The following is an 8622-nucleotide window of genomic DNA, read 5'->3' as shown; positions in this document are numbered from 1 at the left end:
AACCTAGATACAGCGAATACCGCAAGGATACGGATCAACTGTAGTACCAGGGTCGAACACAGGGAATAGTTAACACTAAGAACAAGACTCGACTATGAATCAGATCAGGAAATAGCAGATGGGTATGGTGTTAAGGTACTCTCCAGGATCAATTTCTGTTTGTTCCGTGAGAGTTTCTTGCGACCACACCGATGAGGAGATAAGATTAGCGAGTCGATTGTTAATGAGCTCGAGTCGCGAATTCACATCCCTCATGAAGCCCTTTAGCTCATTAAAAATGTTCTCCTGTTTCTGCAAAACCTGAATAAACATGTATTTTATATCAGAATCTACCTCTTGTTGAGTTTGAAGTAGTGGATAAGCGTATGCCTCCTGAGGTGGTTCTTCAAAATGGTAGTATGCCTCATAACCCTGATCGTAGTGAAATGGGGATCTAGGTTGATATGCTTGAAATTCATAGGATCCATGATTCTGGTGGTCATTGAAATCCCAATGTGGAGCATTTGGAGCATATGAGTCATAGGAGAAATTTGGATAGTTTGTCCAATCGGGATTAAAAGAGTTGTCATACAGCACATCGTTCATGAGATATCTCATATCCATAATTCTCTACTCATGCTCTTGGAGAGGGTATACCTGCACACACTAAAGAAACCAAGGAGAAAAAGGAGACAACGGAAAGACGCAAAACACAAAAAAAAAAAAAACCAAAGACTCAAGAAAATTGAAAAAAACAAACAATGACGCAAAAGACTCAGAAAACAAGACTCCGGAAAGGACTAAGACCTAAACTCAAAGGAATCTCTATCGTAGCGCTAAACTATTCCCCGGCAACGGCGCCAAAAACTTGATAACGCAAATCTAGGTGTATAAATAAGCTCAAGTAATAAAAACCTAGATACAGCGAATACCGCAAGGATACGGATCAACTGTAGTACCAGGGTCGAACACAGGGAATAGTTAACACTAAGAACAAGACTCGACTATGAATCAGATCAGGAAATAGCAGATGGAATAGATGAATACCGAAAATAAAGCAATAAATAAATTAAGTAAAATCAGATAATTAAACCACCGTAGCTTCGGGATAACCTTAATGCGCAGGGATTGTTTCTAAGGATGGAGAATCTACGAATATCGAACTCTAATCGGGGATCTCAAGTTCTAATATCAGATTTGGCTCTCTCAAATCCTAAATCCACTGTCCAATAATCTAACCTATCGATCTCTCAACCTAATAGATTAAAACATCAAATGCATTAACGATCACTATCACAGTTCCTAAACCGATTAACCTATCTCTCAATAGTCTTAATCAATTCATTCAATAAATTCGTTCCGAATCTAATCTCAACTCTCGTTGCAAATCAGAATCTAAAATCAATCAATCAACTGGCCAAGAAGATCAAAAACCACTGAAGGATGTGGAGCAATCTGAGTTAGGCACACAACAAGTCATCAAGAAAGGTAAGTGTTCTAATGCGTATTTGGATTATAAACCTAACTCTTTGACCACAGATGAGCATTTGAGCTTGAATTGTGAGGAGATAGAACCAAAGTATGTGCCTCCACCGCCAAGACCACCACCGGTTCCATTTCCTCACGGACCGTGTTGCATTCGACACGGCCGTGTTGCATTACGGGAAACCTTCCTATTTTGCATCCAGACTTCCGTTTTCAGCAAAGGAAAAAGCCCAGCTGCCAAGCAAATAAATAGGAGACGTCTTGAGAACCGGTACTAAGTACGGGGTCCATCAATCATTCAATCATATGCATCCCCATACAATCATTTTCACATTCGTTCAACATACTTGTTTTATCATTTTTCATTTGATTACAACTTAACACCTTATTATAATTTGATCCATTTGAACCTATAGTTGGGGTTGCAGCCAGTCATTTTAAGATTTTTCACTTTTTATTTTCGCTTGGAACGGTCAGTCTAGGAACAGACTGTTCGGTCTAGGCGTGTTAATTGGTTTAACTCCATTTTTACCCCCAGACCGATCGGTCTGGGCGTGGACCGGTCGGTTTAGGTCATTTTCGGACCGATTGTTTTGTCTGTGACCCAGACCGGTCGGTCCAGTCCTGGACCGATCGGTCTAGGACCTGGTGGACCGGTCGGTCCAACTCAGTTCAACCCATTCGTTCTGTCTGTGTCCCAGACCGGTCGGTCCAGCCTTGGACCGGTCGGTCTGGGACTTGGACTTCGTCTTCCCCGCGAGATCCAACCCGATTTTCGCCATTTTTTACCCAATTTTGATCTGAATTCGACTTTGATTGCTACCCACTCATTATATAAAATTCCTAGGTCCTTAATTCTTGTAGAAACACTAATCTACACCATAAATCATGAGAATTGAATCTCGCAAACACAACTCAAAACCACTCACCTCGGATTCAAGTGCTGTGCGTTTTTATCCGAGTTCGTGTGCGTTCTACGGGCCGTCTCTGGTCGTGAAACTTTCCAGAAGCCTCTAAGGATGTTCCTCTTTGATTTTCCGAGCTTGTTTCGTCTCAAATCCCCCTGAATCTCTCTATTTTTCTCCCTTCGAAGAACCGGTTTCTAGGTTGCAGAATGGTAATCTTCACCGGTTGGAGCCGGTTAAATCGACGTCTAACACCGCCATATGGGCTAGGGAAAGGATAGGAGGGCCAGAGGGTGTCGTCCACTGCATCTGGGTGGCGTTCGCTCGCGCGTGGGATCGATGTGTCGTGAGAAAATCGTGACCAAAAATGGAAGAAAGTCAAAATTTTCGGCGATTTTTCCCCCAATTCTCAGACCGTCCGATCTACGTGTCGGACCGTCCGGTCTGGCTCATGAACGTGGTCTGCACTCTGGATCGATCGGCCTTGACCCGTTTTTCATTTTTTCTTCGCTTTTCCCCTGGACTGATCGGTCTACCTCTAGACCGATTGGTCTATACCATTTTTCCTTCGTTTTTTCGATGTTTTCGACGTGTTTTAATTCCACTTGTCCATTGATTCGATGTTTATGTCAATCATCTTATATTTTAGACAAGTTTTACTCTATTTTATTCCCGAAATTAAATTAAATAATTTATTCGTAAATCGAGATATTACAGCACCCACCGATCCATAGAGATTTTTTTTGTATTATGAATATTTTTGAATTGTGAACATAAATATTATATGTTTTGTTTTGAATAATAAATAAAAAATTAATATTATTTTCTATTTATATTTAATTTTTAGATATTTAAATAAATTATTAAACTAATTAATAATCTAATTTTTTTTACTAATTATTTAACATGTGCGACAGACGTAATCAATCATTTACCGTCGCAAATACACTGACCTCAACGATGGAAAGAGTCATCAATGACCGTCACAGTTTGCAACAGAAAACACATACATCGTTTCTTTCGGCAATCACGAAATCGATGCCCAAGCGAAAGAGGTATGTCCGTCGTCACGGTGTGCGATGTATGTAACCGTCGCACATTGTGACAATCATAGATAATGACGCTGAGCGACAGATAAGCGTCCGTCGTTATTTTGGCGATGACGTACGACTTTTGCTTTCCGTCGTCATTTGGCGACGATAGACCGACCGTAACCAATTTGCGGCAGCCCTGTACTGGCGGATGTGTTGTCATCGTAATCCGTCGAAACGGAATTGTTGCGACGGAGTTTGTTTTATTGTTCGATGGATAATTCTGTCGTAATTACCTTGTTTTTTTAGTGTTATATGTAAATAATACGCTATTTATATAATATTTTAATTATTAAAGTTTTTATAAAAATACAAATTGATAAGTTCAACATATTAAATAGTAATAGATTACAAAATTTTAAATATAAAATTTGCAATCAATAAAATATATTTAATTTTAAACAAGTTTGTATACAAATTTAATATTTAAAAAATGATGTTTATAAATTTTATATAAATCCTATTACTGTGATAAATTTATGTAACTATAAAATTTTTATTTTATTTTTGTGAATAATTTAGATAGTTAATATCGTTGTGAACAATTTAAAATAGAATATCTTTGTGAATAATTTAGATAGTTAATATCTTTTTTACCAAAATATAATAGATATTTTTTATAAAAATATAAAATGAAAGATTATATACTTGATGGTTTTTATTTCAAAATTAATAGTTTATTACTTTTTATAATAAATTTAAAGTACAATTTTTTTAAAGTAAGATGGTTGATAATTTTTATCAATACTGTATTACTTTTGAATCGAATATATTATCAAAACAATGAGTCAAAGACGCACCAACTTTCTCTTCTTTTTCTCTCTTTTCTTTTGTTCGTCCTCATCCTCGTCCTCATCCTCATCCACATGCGTCATCGATTACGCATATCGCCTTCGTGCCTTGTGCTTTGGAAATCCAATTTGCAAATGTTCATTAAGAAAACACAACATTTCTAATACCTATAAAACAATCAGAAGGACAACAAGCAGCAAGGGGACAGATCATCTCCGAGGTATGTTCTTCACTGCCTTTTCTATTCCCTCGAATTCACTGAATGAATCCATCACCTCCATAAATGCCAAAAAGAACGTGTATGGATGGTTGCAAAGCTCGATCTTATTTTATAAAGATCTTACAACAATGTAAGAACCAACATTTTTTTTTTAAACACGGATGCAATGGTACAAGGTTGTTTGGTTCTAACTCTGAATCAAGGAAAACTCAGATTCTGCTGAAAGAAATATTTCGAAATTGTTTGGTGCCCCGTGTTTCTTGCAATAAGGTGAGTTTTTTTTTTGGGCGTTTTTTCGGAATGTTTTGAAAGAGATTTTCATTTTCATTTTAATTTTTGAATTATGTAATACTATCACAGGAAACAAGAACATGAACCATGTTTCCGAAGTTCGACCCGATCAACCAAGAAGCTTGCCTTGCTGTTCTTGAAGATGTCACCACAAACGCCAAGCAAATTCAAGAATGTGTTGGAGAATATACTTTCTCAGAACGCCCAAACCGAATATCTCAAGGGATTTCTCAATGGCGAATCTGATATCCAAAGCTTCAAGAAGAATGTGCATGTCATTTACTACGAAGATTTCAAGTCTTATATCGAATGTATCGCTAATAGTGAACCTTCTGAGATTATTTGTTCACAACCCATCACTGAACTCATGTCCAGGTATGTTAAAATTATAAGAACCTTTTACATTTCCTGCAAAAAGTTGCAATACACGTGAACACACCTATATACACTATTCGGTTTTCTGTCAACAATGCTTTGAAACCGACCAAATTGAGTACAGAAAATACATCTGCATGCAGTAAGTTTTTTACAGTCTTCAATGTTGTTCTTATAGAGCAACCATTAGTAATCGATAGGAACCATTTTAGAACTCCTTCCATAACTTTCGGCCTTTGCAGCTCCTTGTAACTGCTTTAAACAACTTCTTTCTACATCCTTTCTAATTTTCTTTTGCATCTTTAGTCACATATTCAACACACACAAATGATTCATATATAATTTACTATTTTCAATATCTTATAAAGTTGTCCCTTCATTTGAGATTGGTGTTATGTCCAAACAGATTAGTCCTTCTAACGATGTTTTACATGTAAAAAAGTTTCTTGTTACATGAATGAGATTTAATACATGAACTTTATACCAGTCTATACAAGCTTACATTATATCCCTTTATATAGAAAGGTTATTAAATATGTTCCTTTGCAAGTTCGGGGACTTCCGGAGGTGTGCCAAAATTGATTCCAATGACAGTCGAGGAGATGAATAGAAGGAAAATATTTGCACCTCTGTCTATGTCTCTCTTGAAGAAGTAAGTCTTGGCTCTGATGAGAAATGCCTTTTTTTTAAGGAAATACGAAAAGCTAATCTTACTTAATTTACAGACACATCGAAGGTCTTTACGAATGGAAAGCAATCTTGTTTTATTTCATCAACCGAGAAAGCAAAACAGACTTTGGCTTGCCGATCAGAACCTTCTTAACCAGTGTTTTGAAAAGCGTAAACTCGGATAATTTGCTTCTTTGGTAATCAAGCTTACATCTCCCATTGATTAGGTAGGAGGTTTCGCCTTCTAGTGTTACTTATTGATATATTTACATTTGCAGGAATCGAATTCAAGCAAGCCCGTATGAGGTTATTGTATGTTCAGACACTAAGCAAAGCATGTACTGCCAGTTACTATGTGGGTTGGTCCAACGAGATCACATAGCCAGAATCGGTGCAACATTCGCTTCTACATTCCTCAAAACAATCAAGTTCTTGGAAGATTATTGGCATGAGTTATGCTCAAACATAAGGACTGGTCAAATTAGTGAGTGGATTACCGATATCAAATGTAGAACAACAACTTCTAACATTCTTAGGGGGATGGGAGAAAACTCGGAACTAGCTGACATTATTGAGAAAGAATTTGGTAAAAACTCATGGGAAGGTATAGTTAGGAGACTTTGGCCAAGAGCAAAGTGCATTGAAGCTGAAAAAACCGGATCCTCAAAGAGTAAAGGAAAAACTAACCAGTTCTATTCACTTGAGAAAAAGTCAAGTACAACTCACTTTTTGTTATAGCTACTCAACCTCAGATGAAACTCCCCCTGATTTTCAACTCACTCTCACAATGAATTCTACCGATCAAAAAACCTTACCAAACATAAACGCTCACCAAAGGAACGAAGATTTTTCCATTAGGTCTCCCCCTCAGATCCACGCCCAAACACTCACCAGAAGAAAGAGATTTGCCCATCAGTCTCTTCCTCAGACACACACTCACTCAAAAATGAGTTATCACTCACCAAGAAAAAGACTCTTTTAGTCAAATATGCTTTGCTCTCTGTGAGAACTAATATGCTCTCCTTTATATAGGCTCCTCCAGTTCGCCTTAAATCTCCACGAATTGATTTGATAGACTCCTCCTTGATTCTCTTCGATTTCATCTCTATCTCCAAGATCTTATCTTTATCTCTATCTCTTCAATATTTGACTTTATCTCCAAGATCTTGTCTCTATCTTAAATCTTCTCAAATCTTCTTAGCTTTGATTCTATCTTCATCTCTTGGAGTCAAATCCAAACTTCTTGGCTCTATCTCTTCACATTGCTTTCCCTAAAATCTCTCTTCAAGTGGTTGTCATTGAATCCATCTCAATCTCTTAGTCTTTGACTTTATCTGAAACTCGTCAGTTGTACCTCAGATTTGCGTGAGCTCTATCTCGTCGTATTCTTCTCCTGAAATCTCTCAAGTTTGTTGAACCTGCAATAACCACTTAACAACCAAAAAACACATGTGCAAATAATTGCACTAACAATCTCCCCCTTTTTGGTTATTTCAGATCATGCACACACACATAAAAAAGTTATCAATTCAGCACAATTTCGCATTAATCGCATCAGGATTCACACCTTATTCAGACATATTTGATGTTGATTCCGAAGTAAGTTTCACAACTTTACTTAGCCGAGTTTGTCTCTGAATTTGAAGTAACTCTGATCACTTTGACTTTGTCTTTTCTTTTCTTCCTGTACGTTCTCATCTCCATATTTTCTTCAACTTCTGAATCATCATCTCCACATTCTCCCCCTGTGTGTATGTATGAAATAATCTAAAATCTTGAGTGAGAAGAGAATTATAACACTTGACTTGCAGGATTTTGACCTCTTGCACCTCTTGGATCTAGGATTTTCGCACTTCTTGTCACACCATTTATCTGTTCAACACTTAAAAACACCACTCGCAGAAGGATAATATGAGTGACACCTCCTTTCTCATCTCTGAATTTATTGCAAGTCTCTGATTTTTCAGCTCCACATTGTCCAATAACCGAGTCATTACTTCACCACTCAACTCAAATAGGTTTAATTTTTGAAAATCAAATGAAAACACATGCGAGATTAATAGGATCTTTCAAATTTTAAATCTAATAACATCATTCATCAGATCATTAGAACGTAAGGCTTGATTAGTTAAGTCAGAAATACCTTAGTGTTCACCAAACTACACTTCACTGACTTTTCTCCCCCTGAACTTCTAGGACGTGGAAACCGAGCATGCAAGTTTCACCATTTAAGTCAAGACTATCTCACCGAGATATACTCTTGTAATATTGTAAATTACAGCGGAGTATGATGCATGGATATCATCTGCCCTTAGACCATCATATAGACTGCATGTGGTTCAACTTAGACCCGAGTGATTCAATTTTCCAATCTACTCATATTAACTTTTCCTCCTTTTCGTTTTATTCCTTTTTCTTTTTTTTCTCCCTTTTTTTTAATCCCTACTTTTTTTTCTTTTTCTATTCCTTCTTTTCCTTTTTTTTAATTATCATTCAGGAGTACTAAGTCAACAGAGGAGTATCAAGGGATGCCCATGTCATTTTTTTTCGAAGTGTACTTGGCATATCTGTAATACCCCGAAAGCCGATTTGAATATTTAATTATTAAAAATGAATGATTAAATAGAGATATCACGAAATCACCAAAAGTGATGGTACAATATCGGGGAGAGGCACGAGGATCGTCACGTGCGGAAAGGACCGAGAAAGAATGAAGAAAAGGAAAAAGAAAAAAAAACAGGGCTGGTCCGCCGGACAAGGAATGGTCCGCGGCGGACCAACCACTCCGTCGGAGTCAGAATAGAGCGCGCGGACT

At 37.3% G+C, this 8622-nt stretch overlaps 1 pseudogene; it reads left to right on the top strand.

Annotated features, from left to right (window-relative positions):
- The first annotated feature begins 4479 nt into the window (after window positions 1-4479).
- The window catches only part of LOC104816703, a 7628-nt pseudogene continuing 3485 nt past the window's right edge, over window positions 4480-8622 (top strand).

Source organism: Tarenaya hassleriana, unplaced genomic scaffold, assembly GCF_000463585.1.
Source record: "Tarenaya hassleriana unplaced genomic scaffold, ASM46358v1 Cleome250, whole genome shotgun sequence".
Classification (NCBI taxonomy): Eukaryota; Viridiplantae; Streptophyta; class Magnoliopsida; order Brassicales; family Cleomaceae; genus Tarenaya; species Tarenaya hassleriana.
This window is presented reverse-complemented; position numbering and strand designations above follow the sequence as displayed.